Source organism: Schistocerca piceifrons, chromosome X (genome assembly GCF_021461385.2).
Source record: "Schistocerca piceifrons isolate TAMUIC-IGC-003096 chromosome X, iqSchPice1.1, whole genome shotgun sequence".
Lineage (NCBI taxonomy): Eukaryota > Metazoa > Arthropoda > Insecta > Orthoptera > Acrididae > Schistocerca > Schistocerca piceifrons.
This window is the reverse complement of record NC_060149.1, coordinates 515,229,518-515,248,306: the sequence shown is the minus strand read 5'-3', so window position 1 is coordinate 515,248,306 and position 18,789 is coordinate 515,229,518.

Sequence of the window (18,789 nt, the reverse complement as noted above, 5' to 3'; positions counted from 1 at the left end):
CATAGGGGCTACCTAAAACCATGTTGGAATTTAACTGTATCAGATACGTTCGATGAAGGTGGCTCGTTTCTAGATATGGGAGTGCCAGAAATATGATTCACTAGTGGCTTTAATCATTAAAGGACTTCTCCATAGTATCCAACGCAGGTATGTTGTTGAATACAAAGACTTGATTCCAAATCATAGACATCATTTCTACTGAAAGCGTAGCACTAGAGATCTGAAAAGCTAGTGTACATTTCTTACGACCTCAATCATCACACCATCTACTACTGTTTGCGATCCTTCTCAATCAATCATCGTCTATAACTCAGTGGATGTATCGCAGAACCTATGATGTGGCACGAGATACAATACGTTACAAATACTGCAGAAATATGTAGTGGAGGCGGTGTGAAGGAGTTGCAGATAGCTGGTTCATACCACACTCCTTAGCCGATCACTTTCAAAATTTGGTAATTTTATTACAAGGGTGCACCATCTGTGACACATAACCACACTGCAGCTCTGATCACATACACTCTGGCAATCACTTTCTATACTGAGTGTCTTGGTATTTGTCTGGAGAAACCACGTCATTTGTAGGTAATGTCATATGTGGATTTATAAAGCCGGTATAGCTTTTAACATGGATAATTGTGTGCAGCTGAAGAACCGAGACTGCTTGTGATGGTAATATGATTGTGTTTTATTTAACATACAGCGGTCTGTAAGACAATCATGCCACTCTTCCCAAGACACTGTGGTAGCACTAGCAAGAAAAGCTTTTGAGACATGTCCACCCATCATTGATTTTAGGCCAGTATTATTTTGTATTGCCTGCAATCAGTTACTGATGAAGTATTATCAACATGTGCAAAGGAAATGACTATGCCCAGTTGTAAGGATGGTATGGATTTGACATGGAGTACTGTGATAGCAAAGGGAAGAGTATGTCAAGTCATAAGAACGGTACCGATATTACTATTTCCAGAGTCACAGCCATCAACAGGGTGTATTTTCGATACTACACTTATTGCCGAATATCATTCAACTGAGACCGCAATCGTAACATTCAGTTGTAAGTACGAGGATAAAATATATATAAGACTGTTTTTTTTTCCTATGATGATTCTGTCTGTTTGTGCTTGCCATGCGGCGCCTGGTGACCTGTGGTGGGAATGATTCACGTTTCCCATTAACAGTAAGAGCCATCCAAATGGAGAGGCCTGTTGCAGTGTTGGAATGTTGCTGTCTTTACCGTGTTGACCTCTAGGCGTTGTTGATTACAGTACACCAACATGCATTCGTCATGTCTTTCTGAGCATGACGTCTGCGGGTGCGGTATTCATTATCACATAGTGCTGGACGCCTGTCGTTCATAGCACTTGTTTGAGAAAATCTCGGCAGGATGCAGCACCTTCCAGAAGCGCTGATTCGAAGACTTTGTCAGGTAATTTCCAAGGACTGAGGAGAATCGAGACATATAACTGATGTGAGTGTAGGCATAATTTTTTTGGACGCTGTAGAGATGTAAAAGATGACTGTTCTGTTTGTGTGAAAAGTTTATATATTGCAGTGTAATGTTACTGTGGCTTATATTGTGGCATGACCAGAGAAAATGAATGTGTGTCCTACCGTGAGGGATGTATAGATTCAGCGCGTTGATAACTGCAAGGGTATGAGAGAGATTTTTACATGGAAAATTATGTGCGCTGTAGATATGGAGATTTGTTCCAGAACCACAGCTGTCAAGAGGAGACATTACCTGTACATCGATCGGTGTCAGACTGCAGCAGCGATCTTAATATTTAATTCTAGTTACACTGGTAAATATGTTCCTGGTTCCCAATATTCTTGTGAGTCTCATATTTATTTGATGAACTGTAGACAACTTTTGCAGGATTTAATGTCAGTGTAATGTAGCGCTCTGTACAAAATAGTTTTACCGCTGGAAGTCTCGTCTGCAGAAAACAATGGCGGACGGTGCTCCCATACTGGCAGCAGCAGCAGTTTGGCAGGTAAATTCAGTGATGAACAGGCTGTCCCATTAGGATCGCTGGGAACAATGTATCCTGTGCTATTCTGGGAAACATTGGAACATCTCTCTCTGTGCAGAGCCCACACTGCAGCTACGAATCATCATGGCAGCAATGGTAACTAGGTGAACACGTATTTCGACAGGAGTTTCTCAGGTGTCAAGTACGAAAGAGATGCCGCTGCCTCATCCTTGCGGGACTCGAACTGACAGCTGATGACCGCATCCATACTTTGCGAGCACTGCTGGTGCACCTGGACTCCGGCGACGGTGTCTGGTGGTGGGATGTGTTTTTTGCTAGCGATCTTTTGTTTAAACTATATTCCATCGATTTCACCAACCAATAGGATGCTGTGAATTTAGAAAAACTACCCCATACATGAAGAATATAGATTTAATTAATTTGCATAATTTTTTTATAGCAACGTGGTGCTAGCTGTACAACAGTTAAGGGGAGGGTGAGCTTGAGTGGGTGACACGGATCAGAATAGCAGGTTAAGTGCAGAACAACAGGTGAATTTCCATAATTTTTATGTTAAATGCAGGACAATAGTTTAAGGGGGTGGCTGACAAAGAAGAATGCCACAGAAATGTCGTTCACAAGCATGTGAAATTCGGAAAGTCTACCAGAAAATGGTAGGAGGACATAACTAATTGCTTAATTTGGTATCAAACGTGGTACAATAGTTTAAGGAAATGGGGGTGACATGGCAAACCACTTAACAGAACAATACGTTAGGTGCTGACAAAGGGCCGAACATTAAAATAATGAATGAAAAAGCACCTGTTTGCTCTTGTTCTACAGTACTAGGTTAAGACATCCAGAGTACAGTGCTGAACATTAGGTTATGCAACATGTTTGCCCCATGTAATCACTTCTTACAAGACCTACATGTTTCCAAACAGCAGAGAATGATGAGCAAGAGAAATCCAACCTCACAAACTGATTTTTTTTTTTTTTATAAATTAACAGTACACCCTTGAATTTCCTGTTATGAGATCCTTCCTCTCCACTAGTTTCCATATATATGCCATACACTGCCTTGAATCCATTAAAACTTTTTAAATAAACAGTATTCGACACATTGTTTAAATTTTTTAAACAATATTCCATACGCAGCAATCAATTTCCCTCAAAATGAATGATCAGCTGAGTCTTTTTTTCTGCCAATTTCTGTGAGGAAGGTGCGCTTACCAGAGGGGGAGAGGTTAAATAATTGATCAATTTAATTAACTAGTCAATTAAATCGATAAGAGTGAGAGGGGTTCTCCAATAACTCAGACCTGTAAGTGCACCTGTTGCAGCTAGAGGGAGGGGGTGGGTTGGAGTTGAGGGGGGGGGGGGGACTGGACCAGGGGAACAATAGGTTAAGTGCCTATTAATCAAAAGGAATGAACCTTTTAGCAGAGCAATAAGTTTAGGACCTGTCAATCAAAGGAGAATAATAGGATAAGTACCTGTCAATCAAAGGAGAGCGATAGGTCAAGTACCCATCAATCAAAGGAAAACAATAGTTTAAGTACCTGCCAGTTAAAGGCGAACAATAGGTTTGCCCCTGAGTGCATACCTGCCCATTATGTAGGGAACCTGCACTAACAAAATGGACTGAAATGAACTTTGTCCCATTACTCTCTTAGCCTGTAGCCGATGCTCTACTTCCTGAGGTTGGAACATTCACTGTTTTTATTTTGCTTTTTTTTTTTACAGTTCAGTACACCTTCTTGCTGTTTTCATGCCTGATCTGTGTTCAGTTTTTTACTGGCTGTCCACTGGGCCCTTTTACACTAAATCTGACCGGGGTGTGATGGCTATTTTCCTCTGTGAGAATCATGAGGGCTTCAAGCACATCACCATCGATAGTAGGGTTGTAGCATTTATTCATATTTCTGAAATCTGTTGATCTTATGATGAATCAGGTTTATCTCTGCTGTGGGCCCACACTGTATATATGCAAATTCACGAAAAGCTGTACCAGTGGTTTCTCTGATAGTCACTGATATTCACACCAGTGTGCTTTAGGTCTTTATGGATCTCATCGCCTCATTTGTATTCTAGTCAAGTGACCATGTTGGTAGACATTAGTACTTGAGTTTAAAGATTTCCACAAACGGCACTTTGTGTTTGGAGTTGATGGTTTACTGTGCGAGAATCAGCTTTCATGCGCAGTGTAAACATGAACTGTGTTGAACCTATTTTAAATGCCAACAGAAAAGTAAAGGTGTGAGGGCGAGCTGTGAGTCGTGCGTAGGTCGCTCAGTCAATAGAGAGCTTTCCCGTGAAAGACAATGGACCCGAGTTTGAGTCTCACTCCAGCACACAGCTTTAATCTGCCAGGAAGTTTCATGTAAGTGCACATTCTGCTGCAGAGTGAAAATCTCATTCTGGGAGCAGAAAAGTAAATTACCATGATAAGTTAGCCACAAAGCAACTAGGGCCTCCGAGAACAGAGCCTTTGATTGAGAGAGTGACGAAACCAAATGGGCGTGAATAAAAGTGAACATTTAACAAGGCTGCTTACAGTTATCACAACTTGTTGTGTGGGTGCTGCATAAAAATATCTGATTTTCAGCCCGGAGGTAATTTCGTGAACTGATACATCATTTAGAGATTTGTATATTTATCCGAAAAAATGGAAAAGCATGAAAACTCCCACTTACAAAAAAGCACAAAATGGAGAGTTGCAAAAGCTTGCACATTATTTCCTTACTGCCCTAAACTGTACTTAATTATGTCATGACAACAAAATTTCACAAAAACGATTCTTTCGTCAGATAAACTAAGCATTTTATTATTATTATTATTACTGTTGTTATATTGGCAATGACTGTAGTTGTATAAACTTGTTGACAAGCATAAACATGCTATTAATTTCCCACTCTCAAATCTTTCTGAATCAAAAAATTTGTGAACACACAGAATGTATACCCACGAGCTGCCACTTGTTATCACTGCGGTTGCAGTTACTGCCAATAGATTAACAAAATATCAGAGAAAGATTCATACTTTCCTTGAGTTAATACAGTGACAAATATATAGAGGACAACATGTATTATGGAAGAGTAACTATGAAAGATCACTAAGTTACTGAGGTGAATCTCAAGCGACTCATTACTTTCATTATATGCTACTAAAATCCTTCTAAAAACTAAATAAAGTTGCAGTTTTTATTCGTGAAACAGTGTTGACATACCTATATTTTTGTCTGTGCAGTATTTCATTTCTACAAGAACTTTAAAAAGAAAAACTTTGGTTGTTGGAGGAACCGTATCTATCATGTATCAAAAGTGGTGAAACCCAGAGTGGCAGATGAGGATGTCATGCAGAGCACTCCAGAAATATTCGACACAAGGGAGTGGGTCATGCAACAGGACCAGTCCATGGGTAGCGGCTGGAACAAGTCTCCCAGCTCAAGGCAGTATTATAGGCTGACCACAAAGCCACACCCAGCATGAACTGCAGTGTACATGCCTGTAGCAGTGAAAAGGTTACCTGATTATCAACAGCGTAATGTGATTAGTATGAGGAGTGAATTCAAAATGAGGTAATCTTTGTCAATGCTGTCATTTTCATTATCTTGTAAGCTGCAGTGACTAATGTTTGACTTTGAAGTAATCTGATGTCAGTTGGCACTGACTGGGGAGCCTTAGCAGCAATACTAGGCTCACAGCAGACTAGGGCCAATAGATTATGTTGACTGAGGTTTGATCATAGGAAAATACCTTACTTGGGGGCAGTATTCGATTTTGTAGTTGTCTGAGCCACTGTCATGGCATTTGATTGTATTATAAGTATTGAATATTTATTTACTCTTCAAAGATTGTTATTTAATACTTATGGATTACTCATGGGCTTTGTTTAGAGGATTAGCTTATGATTTAAAATAGAAAAGGGTAATTTTACAAGAGCATAAAAGAAATTAGAAAATTTACAAGGAGTTATTGTCGTGTAAATAAATGGTTCTTGTGAATGATTTTTAATTTTGTGTTTTTGAATTTGACTGACTGGATATAATGATTCTTGTGAAATATTTTAATTTTATATTTTTCTACCTTTTTATTTTTTGTTTTAAATTCTTATGCTTGCATGTAAAAAATTATAAAAGTGTAATAAATCTTTAGTTTTAACAAATGTTTGAAATTCCTCTTGGTACAGGGATATGGATGCACCATTGTGAGTTTTCCTTGGTCCTTGCCTCCTCTGTACATTATGCCTAGACCGACCTTTGACAAACCACTCATAAGAAAGTGTACAAAAACTGTTACATCCTGTATCTTCTGTAGAAGATACAGTGTCCATGGGAGAGGACAGTACTAGAGATATCTACAATGCAAAAATGATCAACAGTAATTTCCTAAACACTCTTTTAAATGCACCATTTTGTGTCTGGAACTGTAGACTCACTACTTTTGGGTATGAGGAGAGGGAGTAGAAGCCATATGCTCCTACTGTGCAGGTGAGGTTGAAAGTGGAATAACTCCATTTTCTATCTCTACTCCTTAGATCAGCATTTTCCATTTCTTTTGGTGGCTCACTTTGAGAACTACATATGACCATCAGTTTTATTTTCCTTCAGAAGGTGTTTTGTATACATATTGTGTTTGAAGATATCACAGGTACCTCTGCTGTGTAAGTAAATAGCCACTGTTTAGAGTTCAGCCACTGTTGTCGCTGATGTGGTCTATCCAAACTATAAGAATAATTAATAGAAGAAGCTAATGACCATTATTATATGTTTCAAAACTAATAAATGTGAATAATCTCTAGTTTAAAACAACAGTGGTATTTCTGCCACTGTACTACTAGATTACAATTCTAATCAATTTCAGAGAACGGGGCTTCAAAAGTATAGTGTTATCAAGGAATATCAGCAGTATTACTATGTCAATAACTTTTCATAGTGTCTTTAATTTTTAACTGAACAGACAGCTATAGAGTTACTAATAATGAATTAAAGCTACCTAATGGGGCACTAAATAGTAAATGTGACAACCCACACAACTAAGGGTGAGAGACGTACAAAAAGAATTTTGTAGCAATGTACAGTCGAGTTGGAAAATAGGATACCCAAAACTGCAATACTGAATGCCTTACTATGCAATATGTTCATTGACATTTAAGTGTTCGTTTTTATTGCATGACGTGAACAATTCACATGAGGTATAAGTCAGTTCTGTAAAGACTTCTCTTCGCTATATACCAGATGTGCCTGTAGGAATAGCTGTTCAGACATTTAGAAGTCTATCATTAAGGCAACGTGAGCAGCCTAAAACCATGAATGGGAGCTAAATACCTTCACACAATGATAATATGCACACCTTACAATGAAGTTATTAAGTATACTACATACAAGTGGTATGAGTTCGCTGAAGCACCGAGTTAAAAAGCAATAACTGAATTTATTTAGTTTCAAGTACAGGAAACCATTCACTTCATTTATGTAAGACTCTGGTTTAAAATAATCTTTGAGAAACAAACGGTCTTGATTTTGTTTGGTGTTTGTCACCAGTTTTTTTTTTTAATTTTATTTTGTGTATGGATTACCATTCTCTTGGGTCAAATATAATCCCATTCTTTTGACAAGATATTTATATTCTCTATCACTTTTTGTTTTCTGTTTTCCATCCAAATCAATAAAGTATGTCTAGTAATTTACTAATAATAGTATTTTTTGGATTAGTATACACATTAACAGAACACTAGTGCTGTGAAGGAGGGCTATCACACATGCCATATCTATATGATGGAGGTTTTGTACATCACAAATAGTTTGAAATATGTACCTCAGACAAAGGGCTACAAAAACTTTGGATTAATTAAATGTAATATTATGTAGGAAGGACCTCACATCAGGACATTATTTCCAGAAAAGTACAAAACGGTATATTTATTTTTACATTTACTTTTTATTTTCTATATACCATCCAAATAAATCAAATATGTACAATAAGATACATGACCACAGTACTGTTACTAACAGGCAACCAAAAATTTATGAATGGATGCACATGAAGCAACATCCCGCCAAGATATCTGAAGAGCATATAACTGAAATTTGTTTTAAATAAAGTTACAACACACAAGAAATGAATAAGCATAATGTATTATGAACTTCCCAATTCTGCATACCATAGTTCATAATACAGGAACTGCAGTATTGCAGTTGTGAGGCAGCAGAATCCAGAAACTGTATCGTGCAACATATGTTAACAAAAAGCCTACAGTTGCACACCTATTTTGGTAGAATATCAAATTATGTGCACCGAAAGCACTGATGTAGAACTGACGAAAACTGTTTGTATAAACATTCAGAAATCCCTCATGTGAAATGTGAAGATTAATGTTTAAGGTTGATCAGTAAATTTAGATACTAAAAAGAGGAAATAGCAGCTAGCAGTTTCCTGGTGTTCAAATGTCATACCAATCCTATCAAAGAATGTTTCAATTGAGAAAACATGGCCAAGAGACAGCTCGATGAAAGAGTTGCTGAGTGTGCTGCCCAACATGATGTTCTGGACTTTGACGACTGCGTAACTGCCTGGGCCTTCTGGATTCTTTCCACCCACACTGGATTCTCTGGATTGCACAGAGAGAACTCACCTTTCAACATGTCCTTCATTCTCACGTGCACATGCACTGCCTGTTCCCTTTTCTACTTTCTCTAAACTTTTTCAACCTTCCCCTCCCCCCCCCCCCCCCCCCCCCAAAAAAAAAATAACCACCTAATGCTGCAAATTGTGGCTCACTATCCTATATCCACAATATTCCTGCACCCTTCCACAGGCAGCAATAGTAAGTTCCCTAACTCTACACTGCTGTCATTCCCACTATCCACATGATGTATGTCTCGTGTGATTATGTGTATGAGTGTGTGTGTGTGTGTGTGTGTAAGGAACTGACTAATCTGAATGACATATTCCTCCTAATGAGTCTGTGTAATTTTACACAGACTGAATAGGTGGAACTAATCATTCAAATTAATCAGTTCCTTACACACACACACACACACACACACACACACAAAGATGAGGTGACTTACCGAACGAAAGCGCTGGCAGGTCGATAGACACACAAACAAGCACAAACATACACACAAAATTCAAGCTTTCGCAACAAACTGTTGCCTCATCAGGAAAGAGGGAAGGAGAGGGAAAGACGAAAGGAAGTGGGTTTTAAGGGAGAGGGTAAGGAGTCATTCCAATCCCGGGAGCGGAAAGACTTACCTTAGGGGGAAAGAAGGACAGGTATACACTCGCACACACACACATATCCATCCACACATACAGACACAAGCTTGTGTCTGTATGTGTGGATGGATATGTGTGTGTGTGCGAGTGTATACCTGTCCTTCTTTCCCCCTAAGGTAAGTCTTTCCGCTCCCGGGATTGGAATGACTCCTTACCCTCTCCCTTAAAACCCACTTCCTTTCGTCTTTCCCTCTCCTTCCCTCTTTCCTGATGAGGCAACAGTTTGTTGCGAAAGCTTGAATTTTGTGTGTATGTTTGTGTTTGTTTGTGTGTCTATCGACCTGCCAGCGCTTTCGTTCGGTACGTCACCTCATCTTTGTTTTTATATATAATTTTTCCCACGTGGAATGTTTCCCTCTATTTTATATATATATATATATATATATATATATATATACACACTTGCAACAGACAGACATCGTGTGAGGAGTGGGAATCACAGTGTCGGGTTGGGGGAAAGTACTAGTGCTGCCTGTGGGAGGATACAGGAATGTTGTGGAGATAGGATGGTGAGCCACAATTTGCAGCATTAGGTGGTTATTTTTTCGGGGGAGGGGAAATTTGCCCGAGGGTAGAGACAGTGGAAGAGTGGAACAGACAGTGCAGGTGCACCAGTGGGATAGAAGGGTTTGTTGGGCTGGAGTGGAAGCAGAGAAGGGGATAGAGGCAAGTGAAAGACATGGAGTAGTGCAGGTTGAGGCCAATGGAATTTAAGAGACTGACGGACATGTTGCAAGGAGAGTTCTCTCCAGGCAATCCAGAAAAGCTGGTGTTGGTCGAAAGAATCCAGAAAGCCCAGGCAGTTAAGCAGTTGTTGAAGTCCAGAACATCATGTTGGGCAGCATGCTCAACAAATCCTTCGTCCAGCTGTTTCTTGGCTATGTGTTGGCTGTGATCATTCAAGCAGACAGGCAACTTGTTAGTGGTCATGCCCACACAGAACATTGCCTAGCTGTTGCCATTATTTGGTAGGTCACATGGTTTGAATAATCATCAAAGTAATACAAGTCACACAGTCTTATCATATTAAGAACATTAAATTACATGGGTGCCTTGATTCTTAGATCAACATTTATGTCTCCAAGATGATATATCTTGGGTCTAGATCGTTTTAGAAGAAGAAAGATAATTTGTCTCACTTTTCAAATACTTCACTATTACTGTCTGGTGTACAGTGCACAGACACAGTTAAATTGTTTAATATGGTCAGTGTGTTTGCATGCCTCATCGATACAGATAGCTGTACACGATGGAAGGTTATATGTTGAGAGGTCAGGTGAATGTGTGGTTCCTAAAGAAGGACAGCAACCTTGTCAGTAGTTGGAGGGCCAACAGTCTGAATGATTGACTGATCTGGCCTTATAACATCCACGAAAACAGTCTTGCTGTGCTGGTACTGCAAATAGCTGAAAGCAAGGTGGAACTACAACCAAAACTTTTCCCACGGGGATGCAGCTGAACTGCATCGTTAAATGATGATGGCACCCTCTTGGGTAAAATATTCCAGTAATTAGGTAAAACAGTCCCCACTTCAGATCTCTGGGTGGGGACTAGTCAGGAGGATGTCACTATCAGGAGAAACAAAACTGGCGTTCTATAGATCTCAGCGTGAAATGTCAGATCCCTCACTTGGGTAGGTAGGCTAGAAATTTTAAAAAGGGAAATGGGTAAGTTAAAGTTAGATGTAGTGGGAATTAGTCAAGTTCACTGGCAGGAGGAACAGGACTTCTGGTCAGGTGAACACAGGATTATTAATTCAGAATGAAATAGAGGTAATGCACGAGTAGGTTCAATAATGAATACAAAAATATGAATGCAGGTAAGCTACTGTGAACAGCATAGTGAACGCATTATTGTACATAAGATGGACACAAAGCCCAAACCGACCACAGTAGTACAAGTTTATATGCCAACTAGCTACACATATGATCAAGAGAGTGAAGAAATGTATGGTGAGATAAGATAAATTATTCAGGTAATTCAGTGAAATGAAAATTTAATAGTCATGTGGGAATGGAATTTGATAGTAGGAAAAGAAAGAGAAGAAAAAATCTTTGGTAAATATGGACGGGGGGAAAGGAATGAAAGAGGAAACTGCCTGGTAGAATTTTGCACAGAGTGTGATTTAATCAACACTAATACTTGGTGTAAGAATCATGAAAGAAATTTGTATAGATGGAAGAGACTTGGACACACTGTAAGGTGTCAGATTTATCATATAATGATAAGACAGATTTTGGAACAAGATTTTAAATTGTAAGACATTTGCAGGGACAGATGTTGACTCTGACCACAATTCATTAGTTATGAACTGCATCTTAAAACTGAATAAACTGCATAAAGTTAGGAAATTAAAGAGATGGGACCTGTAGGAATTGAAAGAACCAGGGGATGTTGATGGTCTCAGAGGGAGCATTAAGGAACGATTGACAAGAACAGAGAAAAGGAAGGCAGTAGAAGAGAAATGGGTAGCTTTGGGAGATGAAGTAATGAAGCCAGCAGAGGATCAAATAGGTATACAGATGAAGTCTAGTAGAAACCTTTGGGTAATGCAAGCAAAATTGAATATAATTAATGAAAGGAAAAAATATAAAAATGCAGTAAATGAAGAAGGCAAAAAGGAATACAAAAATCGAAAAAATGAGATTGATAGGAAGTGCAAAATGGGTAAGCAAGAATGGCTACAGGTCAAATGTTAGGATTTAGAAGCATATATCACTAGGGGAAGGATAGATACTCCCTACAGGAAAATTAAAGAGGCTTTCAGAGGTAAGAGAAGCAGGTGTATGAATGTCAAAAGCTCAGATGGAAACCCAGTCTTAAGCAAAGAAGGGAAGTTGAAAGGTGAAAGGAGTATATGGAGTGACTATATAAGGGAGACATACTTTAGGGCAACATTGTAGAAATATAAGGGGATGTAGACGATGAGATGGGAGGTCCAATACTTTTTTCTTTCTTTTTCTTTTTTAAGTTGCAACAAGGCACCTGGAGTATACAACGTTGTGTTAGAACTACTGATAGCCTTTGGAGAGCCAGCCATGGAAACACTCTTCCATCTGGTGAGCAAGATGTTTGAGACAGTTGAAATACCCTCAAACTTCAAGAAGAATAAAATAATTCCAATTTCAAAGAAAGCAGGTGTGGAGACTTGTGAATATTATTGAACTATCAGTTTAATAAGTCATGGTTGCAAAATACTAACACCAATTCTTTTCAGAAGACTGGAGAAACTCTTAGAAGCTGACCCTGAGGAAGGCCAGTTGGAATTCTATAGAAATGTAGAAACAGATGAGTCAATACTGATCCTATGACTTCTCTTGGAAGATAAGTTAAAGAAATCCAAACCTACGTTTATAGCACTTGGACACTTAGAGAAAGCTTTTGACAATATTGACTGAAATACTTTCTTTGAAGAAAGCAGGAGTAAAATACAGGGAGCAAAAGGCTATTTACAACTTATACAGAAACTAGACAGCAGATGTAACAGTCAAAGGGCAAGAAAAGGATGCAGTGGTGGAGAAGGGAGTGAGACAGAGTTGTAGCCTTTCCACAAAATTATTCAATCTGAACACTGAGAAAGCAGTAAAGGAAATGAAAGAAAAATTTGGAGTAGGAATTAAAGCTCAAGGAGAAGAAATAAAAAACATTGAGGTTTGTCAATGACATTGTAATTATGTCAGAGACAGCAAAGGACTTGGAAGAGCAGTTGAACAGAATGGACAGTCTCTTGAAATGAGGATATAAGGTGATCATCAACAAAAGTAAAATGAGGATAATGGAATGTAATCAAATTACTTTAGGTAATCAAATGGCTCTGAGCACTATGGGACTTAACTTTGGAGGTCATCAGTCCCCTCAGTCGTAGAACTACTTAAACTTAACTAACCTAAGGACATCACACACATCCACGCCCAAGGCAGGATTCGAACCTGTGACCGTATTTGTCACGTGCAGGTCCAGACTGCAGCGCCTAGAACCACTCTGCCACCCCGGCTGGCAAATTAGGTAATTCTTAGGGAATTAGATTATGATAGGAGACACTCAAAGCTGTAGATGAGTTTTGTTATTTTGTCAGTAAAATAACTGATGATGGTCAAAGTAGAGAGGATATAAAATGTACACTGGCAATGGAACAAAAACTGTTACTGAAGAAGACAAATTTGTTTACACTGAGTCTCAGGAAGTCTTTTTTGAAAGTATTTGTATGGAGTGTACCAATGTATGGAAGTGACTCATGGACAATAAACAGTTCAGACGAGAAGAGTTTAGAAGCTTTTGAAATGTTGTTTTACATAAGAATGCTGAAGACTAGACGGGTAGCTCATGTAACTAATAAGGAGGTACTGTATAGAATTGGGGAGCATAGAAATTTGTGGCAGAACCTGACTAGAAGAAGGGATCGATTGGTGGGTCACATTCTGAGATATCAAGGAATCATCAATTTAATACTGGAGGGGTAAAAATTGTAGAGGGAGTCTAAGACATGACTACGGTAAGGAGATTCAGAAGGATGTAGGTTGCAGTAGTTATTCAGAGATGAAAAAGCTTGCTCAAGATGGAGTAGCATGGAGAATTGTATCAAACTGATATTTGGGCTGAAGAGCACAACAGCAACAAAGTGATGTGTTGCCCAACCAATGAATAATGATTGCAACAGTTAAATTTATTTTAGTTAGTCTAGTACTTTAGAGTTACAAACTGTCTGGAAATTCGGTTGCTCTTTATGCCTGCGAACAGAAGTTGTGTGTGATCTAGATGGAACAATAATGCCAATTTTTCTGCGTGTTACAGCACTTGTACTACAGCTTGGTAGTTATTCCATGTTACAACATCCTAGCTAGGAAGAATGGGGTGTGCCACTGAGTAAAAGTGCACATTGTGCTAATGGTGCAGACATCATGGAAGACAATTGACACTTGGTTAGCCGTCAGACTGATAAGGACCTGTCATTCGTTACTGACAAACAGAATTAATGCAAAGTCATATCATGTGTATGAGCACCAATTGTGTATGAAGTGTTCTCGATTTACTCCAATACCAAAAAATAGAACAATATAATTATATTTAAGAAGAAGTACTTTTCATTACATTGCAGTAAGTTGACCTTCCAGATTTCAGCTAGCAACAGCAAAGAAATCCATATTAATGGAAACTACAAAATTTCTCTTAATATTAGTTCAAGAGGCAGCCGGTAAGACTTTAAAGAGTAACAACACTCACAATCTATATTTATACTCTCCTGATGTTCATTTAGTCAGAGTTCATTAATTTGTAATATAGTCTTGTTGTTTACACATAACTGACTATTGAGATCTTCAGTTTAGTTTTTTATGACCTGATATTTATGTATAAGAGTAATTATTACAAAGGGGTAGAACTGGGTGGCAGCACATCACTATTCTTCCTTTGATTGTACAATCTTCGGTTATAAGGAGATTATGTACTTACAGCTGATTGCGTTCTGTAAATATGCTGTCAGCAAAGTGATTTATTTCGAACCAGCCATAAGAAAACCACTGCTCCATCCTGAAACTTTTCCTGTTCTGGCAGACTCTCACGTAGTACCTTCTTTGTTTTCATACAGTTTATGGATACTTATTTCTTGCAACTCCTTATTAAAATAAATATAATCACATATTTGTAGCACTTTCCATTGAAAAGCTACATTTTCCTCTTTCAATAATTTGTCTACAAATTTGTATTGGCAACACTAAACATGAAAAAATGGTCAAGTATGGACATTAGTTAAATTTCAGTCACTGTAAAAAAAAAAAAAAAAGAAAAGAAAAAGAAAAAGGCCGTGATATACTGGAGGTAGTATGACAATTCCTGACATGTTCTCAGCTGTTTATCCTGACATAAATTAGAAGTTCCATATGTGGTTAAAAGTCACATAGCGCAATGTGCTCTTGCATTTTTTATAGTTTATACACAGTATGTGTACATGTAATGAAACACTCATTGGGGAATTGCATATCACCCAGTACTGGTACTTTGAATTCATCTGCCATTTTAGTTTTTACAACAAGAAGTGCCTTAAATACAGCTTAAACATATAGAACATGCTACGCTACATATAAATTTGTTAGATCTTGACACCTCCAGAGAAACTCAGTTCCAGTTCTCAGTGCTAAGCATGTCTACCACTTCATTCCAAAGGGGTGCCAACCTCAGTTTGCAGTCACCTTCTGATAACCTGTGTGCTTCATCCATTAGCAGCAGCTGTGCCAGTTTTTCACATGCTGATTTTCTTACTTGTCACTGTAGTCAAAGATTTTTTAGGTTAGAGGGACCCCCCCTTGGGCGAAACGATAAAATACCTGACGGCTTACCAGAGAGGACATTATCATCGTTGATAAAGAACGTCCGTCCTCAGAGACCAAAAACAGGAAAAGTTAACGTAATATTGGTAAACTGCAGGAGTATCCAGGGCAAGGTTCCTGAATTAGTATCTCTTATTGAAGGAAATAGTGCGCATATAGTATTAGGAACGGAAAGTTGGTTAAAACCTGAAGTGAACAGTAACGAAATCCTAGACACAGAATGGAATATATACCGCAAGGATAGGATAAACGCCAATGGTGGAGGAGTACTTATAGCAGTAAAGAATTCAATAATATCCAGTGAAGTTATTAGCGAATGCGAATGTGAAATAATCTGGGTTAAGCTAAGTATCAAAGGTGGGTCAGATATGATAGTCGGATGCTTCTATAGACCACCTTCATCAGCAACCGTAGTAGTTGAGCGCCTCAGAGAGAACCTGCAGAACGTCGTGAAGAAGTTTCGTGATCATACTATTGTAATAGGGGGAGACTTCAATCTACCAGGTATAGAATGGGATAGTCACACAATCAGAACTGGAGCCAGGGACAGAGACTCTTGTGACATTATCCTGACTGCCTTGTCCGAGAATTACTTCGAGCAGATAGTTAGAGAACCAACTCGTGAAGCTAACGTTTTAGACCTCATAGCAACAAATAGACCGGAACTTTTCGACTCCGTGAATGTAGAAGAGGGTATCAGTGATCATAAGTCAGTGGTTGCATCAATGACTAAAAGTGTAATAAGAAATGCCAAGAAAGGAAGGAAAATATATTTGCTTAACAAGAGTGATAGGGCACAAATCACAGAATATCTGAGTGACCACCATCAAACGTTCATTTCTGAGGAAGAGGATGTGGAACAAAAATGGAAAAAATTCAGAAACATCGTCCAGTACGCCTTAGATAAGTTCGTACCGACTAAGGTCCAAAGCGAGGGGAAAGATCCACCGTGGTATAACAATCATGTACGAAAGGTACTACGGAAACAAAGAAAGCTTCATCATAGGTTTAAGAGTAGTCGAATCATAGCTGATAAGGAAAAGCTGAACGAAGCGAAAAAGAGCGTAAAGAGAGCAATGAGAGCAATGAGAGAAGCATTCAACGAATTCGAACATAAAACATTGGCAAACAAACTAAACAAGAACCCTAAAAAGTTTTGGTCATATGTAAAATCGGTAAGCGGATCTAAATCCCCTATTCAGTCACTCGTTGACCACGATGGCACCGAAACAGAGGACGACCGAAGAAAGGCAGAAATACTGAATTCAGTGTTCCGAAACTGTTTCACTGCGGAAAATCGTAACACGGTCCCTGACTTCAACCGTCGCACGGGACGCCAAAATGGAAAATATTGAAATAAACGATATCGGAATTGAAAAACAACTGCTATCACTTAGTAGCGGAAAAGCATCCGGACCAGACGAGATACCCTTAAGATTCTACAGTGATTATGCTAAAGAACTTGCCCCCTTTCTATCAGCAATTTATCGTAGATCGCTGGAAGAACGTAAAGTACCTAGCGACTGGAAGAAAGCGCAGGTCGTTCCCATTTTCAAGAAGGGTCATAAATCAGATGCGAATAATTATAGGCCTATTTCGCTTACGTCAATCTGTTGTAGAATAATGGAACATGTTTTGTGTTCTCGTATTATGACGCTCTTAGATAATACAAATCTCCTTCATCATAACCAACATGGATTCCGCAAACAGAGATCATGTGAAACTCAGCTCGCCCTATTTGCCCAAGAAATTCACAGTGCCGTAGACACTGGCGAGCAGATTGATGCCGTATTCCTGGACTTCAGGAAGGCATTTGATACGGTTCCGCACTTACGTTTAGTGAAAAAAATACGAGCTTACGGAATATCGGACCAGGTTTGTGATTGGATTCAGGATTTCCTAGAAGAAAGAACACAACATGTCATTCTTAACGGTTCAAAATCTGCAGATGTAGAGGTAATTTCGGGAGTACCGCAAGGAAGCGTGATAGGACCTTTATTGTTTACAATATACATAAATGACTTAGTTGACAACATCGGTAGCTCCGTGAGGCTATTTGCAGATGACACGGTTGTCTACAAGAAAGTAGCAACATCAGAAGACTCGTACGTACTCCAGGAAGACCTGCAGAGGATTAATGCATGGTGCGACAGCTGGCAGCTTTCCCTAAATGTAGATAAATGTAATATAATGCGCATACATAGGGGCAGAAATCCATTCCAGTATGATTATGCCATAGGTGGTAAATCATTGGAAGCGGTAACGACCGTAAAATACTTAGGAGTTACTATCCGGAGCGATCTGAAGTGGAATGATCACATAAAACAAATAGTGGGAAAAGCAGGCGCCAGGTTGAGATTCATAGGAAGAATTCTAAGAAAATGTGACTCATCGACGAAAGAAGTAGCTTACAAAACGCTTGTTCGTCCGATTCTTGAGTATTGCTCATCAGTATGGGACCCTTACCAGGTTGGATTAATAGAAGAGATAGACATGATCCAGCAAAAAGCAGCGCGATTCGTCATGGGGACATTTAGTCAGCGCGAGAGCGTTACGGAGATGCTGAACAAGCTCCAGTGGCGGACACTTCAAGAAAGGAGTTACGCAATACGGAGAGGTTTATTATCGAAATTACGAGAGAGCACATTCCGGGAAGAGATGGGCAACATATTACTACCGCCCACATATATCTCGCGTAATGATCACAACGAAAAGATCCGAGAAATTAGAGCAAATACGGAGACTTACAAGCAGTCGTTCTTCCCACGCACAATTCGTGAATGGAACAGGGAAGGGGGGATCAGATAGTGGTACAATAAGTACCCTCCGCCACACACCGTAAGGTGGCTCACGGAGTATAGATGTAGATTTAAAGAATTCTTAGTCTTACTAGGATAACCTGTTAATATGATCACTTGCTAGCTGTAGCTCAGAAGTTCACCTTGTGAGTAGACTTAAGCTGATGAATGGCACTTCATCTACTGGGTCACAATTCCATGCAACCAGAGCCCCACCACTTCCATTGACCCCTTCTGTGCTATAATTTCTGTGGAGGTATGGACCAATTTAATTTACTCTACCAAATTGTCACCTTCCAGACTAACCTATACCTTGAGCTATGCTACAGATCAGTCCTTCACCACAACCAAATGCATACACAGTCTTGGTAGTGTTCATTTATACATATAAAATAGTTGTTTACAT